The sequence below is a fragment of the Sphaerodactylus townsendi genome, linkage group LG08, assembly GCF_021028975.2.
Source record: "Sphaerodactylus townsendi isolate TG3544 linkage group LG08, MPM_Stown_v2.3, whole genome shotgun sequence".
Classification (NCBI taxonomy): Eukaryota; Metazoa; Chordata; class Lepidosauria; order Squamata; family Sphaerodactylidae; genus Sphaerodactylus; species Sphaerodactylus townsendi.
In genome coordinates, this window is record NC_059432.1 from 48,628,064 (window position 1) to 48,639,858 (window position 11,795).

Sequence of the window (11,795 nt, forward strand, 5' to 3'; positions counted from 1 at the left end):
GTTGGGGCATGTTCTATAATGTGATGGTGACTTTAAAATGACCTGGTGGAAAAAATCATTGTTTGGTTGTGGTGGGGAAGAGTGGCCACCCAAGGGGTGGCATCAAACTCAGGTTTTGCCCAGGGCTCCAGTTTGCCTAGGTATGCCACTGGAGATGGGCTAGGCTGGGAGTGTGTAGTTAGCCCAAAGACACCCAGAAACCTTCCATGGCAAAATAGGAATTCAAACGGAAGTCTCTCAATCCTAGTTTAATGCTCTCTCCACTGGTTCTCAGGATTTATGAGGGAATTATAAATATACTGAGATTTTTAAAATATTGCTTTGGTATTCATCTAAATCAGGGGTCCCCAAACTTTTTAAACAGGGGGCCAGTTCACGCATGGCCAGAGCCCAGCCAGGGGCCGGACCAAGTGCCGCCCATGGGGGGGGCGCCATCCATCCGCCCTCGACCCGCCCCTGGCCAAGCCCCCCACCCCCGCGGTCCCCTTCCAATCCGGCCCTGAAGCTCTGCCGCCTTTCTCTCTCCGCATTGGTACGGTCCCCTCCGGCCGCTTGGAATGAGCAGTGAGTCGCCCGCGCTTGAGGCTGTTTGTAAACCTGGGGGTCGGGGTGCCAAGCTCCAGGGGCTGCCTGGAGTTTGGCACCCCGACTTAGGTTTACAAACAGCCTCGGCAGACGGGCTGTTCGCTGCTCATTCCAACGGCCAGCCAATGCAGCAGGTGAGGGAGGCAGCTCTGCCGCCTTTCTCTCTCCCCCCCTTGCTGCATTGGTACGGTCCCCTCCGGCCGCTTGGAATGAGCAGCGAGTTGGCCGCGCTTAATGCTGTTTGTAAACCTGGGGAAAAGGAGATAGAGAAGGGGGAGATCCGCTTCTGCCCAGCGGGCCGGATAAATGTCTTCCAGGGGCCTGATTTGGCCCCCGGGCTGTAGTTTGGGGACCCCTGATCTAAATTTATATTATCCATATCAGTGGCTGCCCCTCAATATTTGGAAAACTCAGAAGGGGGGGCAACTTTGAGACAATGTCATGTAGTGCTGAAGGAGTCCATTAGTCTAGAAATCAAGAGTGAACCAGGTCTTTCTCCTAAACAGTGGCCACTGGAGGAACTCAAGGGCCCCCCAAACTAGGCAGGCCTTAATTAGGCATGTCTCCATAAGACAAGGGAGAATAAGTCCAGCTGCACCCAAATAACCAGAGCAAAGAGCTGGATGAGGGAAAGGTTAAGGGTGTTGGGAACCTCCCTTCTCTTTTCTGAGATTCCTGTGGGGCATGCTTAAGAAAGGGGATGATGGTGAGTACACACACTCTTGACTGTGACCCCCAGGAAGTACAGGCCAATACTGTACTGTTGACCGGATGATGTTGTTCAAACAAATGACACTTTTTCAGAGACATATATTCTCTTGTGCATTTTGTCAGGTATGTCAAATTTAGAAAATGAGTTTGACATTTATTTTTGTCATTCCAAGAGAGGGTGTTATTTTAGCAAAGAATCTTGCCTGTTGAAATTAGCTTTTAATGAACAATTGATTTTGTTAGCTAAAGTCCATGTGCTATTGGGAGAACTGAATTCTGCAAATCTCATGATCTCTGAGTCATGCTCTTCTTTTCTAAAAACAAAATGTTAAGCTACAGATCCGAATTCATGGGCCTGCTTTTTGAGTCTGTCTTCTGAGGAACTGAACACCAGTCTGTCAACGCCAATGGTGTCATTTTGGGCTGCACAGTCGCAATTCTATCTGAACAACTTTTCATATGGAGTTTGTTGATAATTTATGGACTGTTTTCCATATCCCCTCTCAGGCAACATCTCTACCCCAGTTAGTAAATGAAAACCAAATGATTTCATTGCTGTGTTTACTTTTCGTAAACATAACACACATGTAGTTTACATTTGGCTGTTATCAAGATGTTCCCTCTTGTTGGAAGAGAGAGGATCTGAATTTTCAGAGACTTTTCTAACAGCAACTTTGTACTGATTTAAGTACAGCAACTTTGTACTGATATAAGATTTATAAATGGTTTATAGTCTCCTTAAACGTTATCCTCACAACAACTCTATAATACAGTTAAGCTGAGAGTGACAGGCCTAGGGTCACTTAGTGAGCTTCCAAAGCAGAATTGGAATTTTAAGAATCCCAGATCTTGCTTTGACACTAGGCACTAAACCATGCTGTCTCTTTCCTGTATCAACTAATAATATTATTTTGATAGACCCATTATTTCTGGGGCATACCTTTCATATCTCAGCATCTCCCATTAACTTTTGATAGACTCCTTGAGATATTTTCTAGTGTAATCTTGCCACTTCTTTTGTTGAGTTTGGGGTTATGGTAGAATGTTGGACAAGGATTTGAAAGACCCAGGTATGCATCCCCATTCTACCGTAGAAGCTTGCTAAATGACTTTGGGTTAGTCATACACTGTCGGCTTAACCTACTTCAGAGGGTTGCTATGATGATAAAGTGAACTAAAGGAGAACAATGCAAGCTGATTTGGGTCCCCATTGGGGAGAGAACTGGGATATTAATAAAGTAAAAATTTAAGAAGTATAGTTGAAGATCGGGCAGATAAAAGGTAGGCTTGTTGGTAGATGAGAAGGAAAGAAAGAAACAGAGAAAGATGAGGGTGGGTGCCAAGAAGAGGGAAGGAGGAAAGTTGTAATGCTCAGTGGGGTGGAATTCTAATAAAATGTAACCCAATGCTTGATGAATTCTGCTTCACAATGATAGGAAGAACTGACATTGAAGAATCAAAAAGCCACGTTGCTATGAATGCTTGGCCACCACAAGCCAGTTATCCAAGTGGAAACTTTTCTGACACCTCCTGCTTAAAACCCCAAAAGTCAGAAGGAAAAGCATTTTCTCTCACCAGGTATAATATTGTGCCATCAGTAATTTTATCTGGAATGTTTTGAAAAATCCAATATTCAGACAGGCTCTGTTTTTATCAGATGAACTCTATAGATCATATACCAATGTTTTTAATTGTTTCTTTTAAAGCATCTTTTAGTCCACAAGAAAGACTTTTTGAATTCCTTAAAAGTATCCTTTCTGAATAATTGCAAGTCTGAAATAACTGAAACTGTCACAAAATTTTTATATCATGCCATAAGATTGTGTTCACATAAGGTTGTGACATGAGCCATTATGCGCCACTGATGTATGTTGTTTTATCACTTTATTAATATACAATCACTCCCCACCTGTTTTACTTTACATTTATTTATTTATTTATTTTCATACATGGCTCCTTTTAGCTGTTCTGTTTCTGCCTGATGTCCCAATATGCCAACAAAGGATATACTATGCTACCAAACTTCATTGTCCATATATTTTATATTCCTCCTTTTTCTGTATGGAACATACTAAAGTTCCTTCCATTCTTTCAATCTCTTTTATTCCTTTTTACTTTTTTGGGAAGGAAATTTTGACCTTGGGTCAGTCAAACATTTGAAGGCCCCTTCTGCACGGGCCAAGAAACGTGGGCTAACCATGGTATAAAACCCGTGTTGGGGGGAACTTCATGTGGATCCCACTCTTAACGTGAGTCTGCTCCACGTTTTCCTCCCAACCCGTATTTTTCAAGAATCGCACTATCTGTGACTCTTTTGTTTAACGTGGATAGCAGCCATGGCCGAGCAAATGGCTGCCCCAGGAAGCACATTACTTGGGTACACTTCCCTCCCCTCCCCCAGTCCCTGCCTCTCTGCTGCATAGTTACAGAGGGGCATAGGGATGGCAGCATGGCTGTGGAGGTCCATGCCTTCCAGACTTCGTAGCTATGCAGTGGAGGGAGATGAGTGGGGGAAAAAGTGTCTCTGTTTGAAGGCACACGTCCCAGCCAATTCACTCACTGACCACAGGACACCCATCCATGCAAATGGCTTGGGGCAACACCTGCAACACTTTACATTTGCTGTGCAGAAAGAATTTAAGTCTAACCTACACACACACACACCCCAGGTGTTTTAGTAGGCTTTGGATTAGTAGGCTGACTTCTAAATAGTACTGAATTATCTTTAGGATCTGAGTAAATATTGTACAGGGTTGTAAAATAATGTATTTCATACATTGTTTTGCCATAAAATGTTATTGTCATAAAATGTAATGTATTTCATACATTAGTCTCTTGTCTTTCATCTGGATGCTGTTACAAGCTATACATTTAAATTAACACTCAGGTCTCTCTATATTTTGGTTACTCCTCAACACTGAAGACTGCAGCTTAATGCAACTTGCCCTCCCTTTGGATGGGCAACACAGAACTCAGGTGATCTCAGCTCTTCACTGTTTCAGAACTGGTACTGCTTAGCTGTGTCAAATGTGGTCTAACCCCTAGTGGTGGCGAACCTTTGGCACTCCAGATGTTATGGACTACAATTCCCAGCAGCCAATTGGCCATGCTGGCAGAGGCTGATGGGAATTGTAGTCCTTAACATCTGGAGTGCCAAAGGTTCGCCACTATGGCGCCTAGGCAGTGGGTGAAGTGGTTGGAGCAGGGCTTGTTATCTCTTCTACTGATCAGGTGATAGTCTCTATCCCTTAGATATGCTAAATCTGAAGTTCTGTCTTTTACATTTTTGGCTAAAGAAATCTCAGGAAGAAGGACTGGAGGAGATCCCTGCCTCAAGAGAACCTGAGAAGCTGCTGCAGTTATGGAATATACTGTGCTGGATGGACCACAGCCTGACTCCATAGATAACTTTGTGTGTATATGATGGGGTTCCCTGTCATTTGAAAGCTAGGCCATAAACTTGGACTTCAAAGTCTGTGATACACAGCTACTGCTATGTACCTTTTTAATCCCTCTTTCCTCTTAGTCCTAGAATTTCAGACTAAACCACAGCTAAATTTTGGTACAAAGCCATCAGTGCTCCCATGTTTTCTTAGAATCTTAGGTATGTATTGGAATGGCTTTTTTTTGGAGTCTGTGCTGAATGAGGCTTGGTTATTTTGGCATGAATGGAACATGTTGCAAATATTTCTCATCTTGTTTGCACTTACTCTTTGGCTTGGCAGAATTAGGTACATTCTATTGCCTTGGGGCCTAATCTTGCATTTGTATTGGATCCAATGTAGTTGCTGAGTTCCTTCCCACTACCGTACTGTAATAGATGCTAGTATATTTATGAGAGTGAAGGGGGGATGTGAAGTGATACTTTGCACTTCTATGGACTTTTAGCAACAGCGCTGAATTTACCAGTAAGGTATTGTCTATCTCTTCATGGCCTTGGACCCTCATATCTGCAACATTATCTGTCCCCCCTATTTTCCACCATGATGCCTACCTGCAAATGGACAAAATCAACAACTGCCTGTACATGTGCTTTTTTTCTGTTGTGGCTCCCACCATGTGGAAGGCCTGCTCAAGGAGTTCAGGCAAACTCCCTCTATCTGTCCTTCAGCAAATTATGCATAACTGAACTATTCAATAGGGCTTTTATGTGCTTGTAATAAGGTTGCACTGTACAAAATGTTTCACTAACTCACTTGGATAAATGATTGGAATCTTGGCTACTGGCTGTACAGGTTTAGATGGTACACACAAAAAAGTAACAAGAGGCATAAAGGTTCTACAATTTATTTATTTATATATTTGTACCCTGCTTTTCTCCCCCAATAGGGACCCAAAGCTGTTTCCCACATTATTCTCCCCTTCTTCCATTTTCATCCTTACAATGATCCTTTGAGTTAGGTTAGGCTGAGAAAGAGAGCCTGGCTCAATGTCACCCAACAAGCTTTCATGACAGATGGAGTATTCGATCCTTGGTATCCAGTTCCTAGTGTGACACTCTAGCCACTTATTGATACTGCCATTTATGAATAACCAACAGTAATAGTCTCAATAGACATTTGTCCTGATTATATATGTCTATATAAACACTGTATTTATCAAACATGTTCATTAAAATCAGGAGGAATTTTTTTCCCTTCTCTACAGGCATATCAAGTCCAAAAGGAATTTGGCAGAAATCGCTCTCCACAAAACATTGGGATGTTACATCTAATGCTGGAGCATTTTCTTGAAACCCGAATGATTTAGTTTGTCTAGGATAATCAGGGTGCCAGGGAGATAAATGGAAACTTTCGGCCTTTCTTTGGCTAAGCATGGGGTGAGTCTAAAGTATTTTAAATGTGGTGCCCAGGGCGGCCCTTCTGTGGAGAAATTACCATAGCAACAGGCAGCTGGTCTCTAGAAAGTGCCTTTGCTTGCTGTGCCAGGGGGGCAGTCAGCAGGAGCACTAGCTGTGTTGGGTTGTGTTTGGGATTCCCCTCATTGTTTTGCCAGCATAAATATCCTCAATAGGATTAGTATCCAAAAGAGTCTAAAGACTGTGGGAAAACTTTTGTGGTCCATATTTGTCTCTCTTGCTCTTATATTTTACCACTCTCACTTGCTGTGGAATAAAAAGGGAGCAAAAAATGTAGGAGGAAAAGTATTTCAGATTCTCTCTCTTTTTTACGATATACATTCAGAAAGACATGATTGTCCTTCTGCAGTAGCACTGTTGTTTAATTCAAATGTAAGGAATTGGGAAGAAATGCCAAAGCTGGGGGTGGGGGGAGGATTGAGGAAGCAAAGACCTCATTAAGGGATCTTCTTGACAACTGATAACATAAGAAGGAGATTTTCTTGCCTGCTTGCACAAAAGCCTGAGAAACAAGTTTGTACATGAGGTCTCCTCCTTGAAGGAAGTGACTGTCCCATTTTATCTTTCTGTAGTTAATTGTTTAGATTCTTGCATATTTTGTTCCATTCCATGTGCCTGTCTGTATAGTACACATGTGCACCCAAGTACTGACAAACTGTCATTTTCTGACAACATGCTCCCATTATTTTAATGTGTCTGTGATGCATTTCTGCAACTGTATGGCACACGGAAGGTGGTTAGCTTAACCCGTTGATTTTTGAAATTATATAATGATGTAGGGTGATTTGTAACTTAGAAAGGTGGGAAATCTTAGCAGGTAGCCAAGGCAACCATTTTGATTATGGTGTCTGAAAACTTTCCTGGCTGCTTCTCTGCCCCAGCTCCTGAAGGTTTGGCTGATACAATCCTTGGCTATGCTATCTAAAATACTGGTTGGAATGTTCTTTCAAAATCCAAGTCTGCCCAATGCACAGTTCTTTGCATATTCCAACTCTTTGTAAAAGTCAGGTGGAATGCCAGATGGTATATTTTGCATCAGCCGCAGGGTTATATATATTTTTAATTATTATTGTTGGCTTTGTTCTGCATTCTATGGAGCGTGCACACAGGTCACCTACAAAAAAGAAGCCATCACCATCTGATGGAAGACACCAATAGGAGACAGAAAAATCTCCCTGGGCAGGGAGTTCCAAATTATTGGAACCATGACCTAGCCTCCAATGGCTTCACTCAGTTTGAATCAGTCTTTGTATATACACACAATTTTGGGAAAACCCTATGCAAAGTGGTTTGGCATTAGGGGCTCAGTAAAAACCAAACAGAATAAGTGATCAGCTCACATCTGGTTGCCATCTTTGAACATTGTACGTGAAACAGTCAAATGTGTTCATACTGAAATTTGCAGCATCCTTAGAAAGAACTGTGTCCTTAACCACACCTTTTCATAAGATCCAAGTCAGCAGCCCTTATGTAGAGACCCCTGTCTGAAACATTCCACTGATTACCTATTTGGGTAGTGGAGGAATCTGAATTTAGGCCCTTCAGACTGGAGTAGTACTGTTTCAGCAGACAGCATCATTTTCTTCAGAGTTTGAAGAATGCTAATGTATTTTTATAATAATAATAATTTATTATTATTGTTATAAATTTTACTTATACCCTGCCCTCCCCCCAGGAAACTTATATGCTCTGATGGTTCCCTTAATAAACCCTATAAAATCTGATATTTAATCTTTTCATGGGCTGTACTCTTCAGGCAAAAAAGTTCCCAAGGTAGCTTACAAGATAAAATAAAAAACAAATAGTATATTGTAAATCCATGGCAATATTACACTAAACATTCAAAACATGATTTTTGTCTACCAGTGCCAGAAAAAAAGAGTTATGCTTGTTTTATTGAATGATAGCAGATATATTGTCAATTGTTTTCTTGGCTGTTCCATCCATTGTGTATGATATAATTTTGTTAACAAAAAGAAATAGAAATAAAATGGACTAAGACCAATGTTTTATGTAGAAATTTGCCTCTTATTATGTACTCCTAGTTTATAGTGCTACTCTGAAGATGAGAATATTTACCATTACACTGATTTTTATCATGAATATTGTTCCTAGGATTAATTTATATGTGTGTGAGTGATCAGACCATGAAAGAAGCTGGCTGATTAAGCTCTATTGAAGTGAATAGATCTTAATGACTTCATGGATTGATACTAATAAAACCTAGGGCAAAGTTGAAAACAGGCTTCTAATTCATTGATTAAGTGTGACACCCTAAATTGACTGCTCAGCCAGATCCAAAATGAACTCTTTCAGTGTTTATATTGTCAAGGAAAAAGTGACTTGAAATTGTGCATTTGTTGAAGACAGTGCTGCGAACAATTTCAGCCATTTGAGAGAAGCTGTATGTGCTGCTGAATTTTTGCATTGTGCAGCAGTTCTTTTGGAAATTAATTTCACAGGATGGGCAGGTAAAATGAGCTGGTTTTCTTTTTCTGCACATAAAATTCATATGTTCTTTCAGGTGTTTGAAGAAGGCTAAGACACAGGCATTTTGCAAATTGCTGTTGTGAATTATTGCTGTTGGATTATTTATGAACGGAAAAAACAAACAAAAATGCAAATAGGTCATTTGGGTATAGGTACCTCATATTTCACTGTACAGTAAAGAAAACCATATGATTTTAGAAAGAATATTATTATTATTATTATTATTATTATTATTATTACTACTACTACTACTACTACTACTACTACTACTACTACTACTATTATTACAGAAATACTTGTGCTGCAACAAATAATATAAGAAGAATCAGTAGCCAGAATATATCATGCCATTTATACCAGCTAACTAGCATTTCCTATAATATTTTATCCATCAATCGGCCTTTAAAAGCTGTGGTGTAAAAATTTATAATGACCTCATTACTTATACTCCAAGTGACAAGCCTGAAGTCTGCCTAAAATTTTCCTCTAAAATGTTGCCATGGAAATATTCATAATTTTTTCCAAAAAACAATTTGGGGGTTTCATTATGAGAAGATTCATATTCCAGTTAAGCAATAAGGGTGTGTGTATGTGTGTATATAAGCAATACACAAACATACACACAAATGTCTAAAAAAAATTACAGGTGTCATAAACACTTAGAAATATCGCTCAATTACAGTATATAGCACTTTCAAATATTCCAACCTCTTCTACCAACATTAACAATGACTTTCAAATAACATTATTGCAATTTATCAGGGTGCTGTCAAGATCCCAGTGTTTTGCTTTGGAATCTCCAGATGCTGTATAAAATTCCAGGAGGTTTTGCACACTCCCCCACCAACTCATATCACTCTGTAATTACTTATTTTAAAACATTTATGTCCCTCCTTATCTTCTCAGGCTCAAGGCAGCAAAAATGGCAAGAACATGCCATATCATCATAAACATCCAGCAACAAGTGGTTTTCTGATCTTTCATACTCATGTACTGTTTGCTTCTAGGGTGCTGAATATGTGTGCGTTTACCCTGCCTTCCTATTCTGTAAACACTGACCACAAGCAATAGATGAAAGGCTCTGCAAATAGTCCCTAAAGTAAGACCTTACCCTGGGTAGCTGCAGTTCTGTTGCAATTCACTGATTCTGCTTTCCTGTGTAGGCGTTAAGATTTAACAAAGACGTGGACAATCACATATCCTTACAAAGTGTTCATTCATTGCTCTGTTTGCTTAGCACTGACTTCTAATTGCATTGCTGGTGCTCATTAAGATGTACAGCATTTTGTCTTCACTTGTGCTAATAGCAGTCCAGTCCTTCATGTCACCTGTCAAGACTAAATACTGCCTTCCTTCTCTTTCAATTCTTGGGCCATGGTGACTTATAAATTCAAGTATGCACTGGCAATTACAACAGCAATTGTGCCTCTTCACATTCCCTTCCTCCTCCACCAATGCACTGTTGTGGAACTACTACTTCAGATTAGGATAATACATTGAGGATTTATCTTGCTCACGTTCTAATTGAATGAACAATATGTTTGAGAGCATTGTGTCACAAGAAATAAGCACAGAATCAGACCCAATCTGAGCTTTTATTCTCAGGCTGAATGATTAGACCCAACTTGAATGTCATTCCTAACTTTTCTTTCCTATTCCTTAAATACTGGTTGTCATGTTGGATCAGCCTGCATTATGGTAATACAAAATGCTTTTTTCATACATAGCTGAGACGCAGAGGCATATCAGGGGGAAGTGGCGCCCGGGGACAAACCTTGTTTCAGGTGCTCCCCCACCCTTGTGCTTGGAGGCAGGGCTTGGGGATGGCTCGGATGGTCATCACAGCAGCAGGCGGACTCCTGGGCCCCCCTGCTGCTGTGGTGCCCATCTGAGCTCCACCGCCTCCCTACAGGCTGGCTCCTGTCCTCCCCAGGGACTGGGGAGGGCAGAAGTGGCATGCAGGGAAGCAGGGGGGGGGGTAGGGTGCCACAACAAATACCTGGTGGGGGAGAGGCCTCCTGGCTGCATGGCTGGGCCAGGCCTCGTGTGCCGGTACAATTCCCCGGCAGGGGAGAAGCCTCCTGGATGCTCAGCCTGGCCTTGGGCACTGGTGAGCAGCACCCTGCATGGGGGAAGCCGCTGGGTCGCCGTGCCATGGGAGAGGCCAGGTGCGTGGACCCGGCCTATGCCTGGGGTCCCCCCATATGACCCAAAGGTGTGTGCAGTACGCCGCTGCTGAGACGTGACCTTTCTATATATTTTGATGGCTTACTTTCTTAAATACCAAAGATGCAACAATAAAGTATAGTTATATATAAAGCCTAACAATCAAACTACACAAAACTCATGAGCCAGTCAACATATTTTGTCCTGTGCTCTTCGTGGCACAGAATATTGAAAACTGTCTTCTTCTTCTGGTCAGTTAATGTTTCCTGAGCTTCAAAATGTTCAACCTGCGATTCAAATGAAAGCGTGGCCTTAATTTATAAAGTGTAAAATGGCCCTCCTGGATGCTGGATTTGTGCATGCCTGCTCCAAGCTATTGATTTCTTTGCCTAGGTAATCCTCATTGAAGTGAATGGGCCTTGAGCAGGCATTGTCCTGCAAGATTGAAATGTCTCTATTGCCCTGGAAAGATACTTGCTCCTAAAGAGTGGATCTCAACCTCACATCTTTATTTCATCAGGATGTGCAATTATGTTTCCTGCATTAAATAAGAAAAAAGTATCTTTAATAATGGGGGGGTTTGCCCTGCAATAATAAGTTGTGCAACTTGACATATACTTGTGTTAAAATTAAGCTTCCTGGAAAAAAGCTAAAACTCCCACATAAAACCGGTATTAGATGAATTAAGCTGGGAGAAGGCATCCAGTTTCTAAACAACAGAAATTATTACACCAAACACTGGAGGATCACCGCTGACCACAACTCTGCTGCAAGTATTGTATCAAGTACATCTCTAAAGGAGAACAATGGAGAATCTATGCACAACTGATGTCCTCTGCAGATAAATTATTTTCTCTCTCCCTCCATCTGACACCGCTGCCTAAGAACCTTTGCAGTCTACCCACTGTTTCCTGCTGCTGCTGTAAACTCTTCACACAGTTCCAAGAGGGCTGAGTGCAAAATACACATGATTCCAGTGAAACAG